This window comes from Nestor notabilis, unplaced genomic scaffold (genome assembly GCF_000696875.1).
Source record: "Nestor notabilis isolate BGI_N333 unplaced genomic scaffold, ASM69687v1 scaffold22034, whole genome shotgun sequence".
NCBI lineage: Eukaryota > Metazoa > Chordata > Aves > Psittaciformes > Psittacidae > Nestor > Nestor notabilis.
The window spans coordinates 103,225-103,564 of record NW_009925522.1 but is presented as its reverse complement, the minus strand read 5'-3'; positions in this window follow the sequence as shown (position 1 = coordinate 103,564).

Genomic DNA, 340 nt, shown 5'->3' with positions numbered 1-340 from the left:
CGGGCACCAGCCCAGGCGCAAACCTTCAGCCTCACCCTCCCACCACCATCACCATGGTGGCATTTAAACACCTTTACTGACAAGGGTTTGGACCCCATCCTCTGGTGGGCACCGCACAGAGTCTCTCAGCTCTGTCCATGCAGGGGAGCGCGGCTTTCCTGGGACTCTTCAGCAGCTGCTACTCCAACGTTATCCGACAGACCATCAATCTTCTATACACGTAGGAGGAGCGAGGCCAGCGGCCGTGCACACTGTACAGAGGAACAGCTAAAGTCTGCAGGAGCAGTCCCGGGGGGTGTCCGGCCGTGTCCCACGGGAGCCACCGCACCGGGACCAGTGT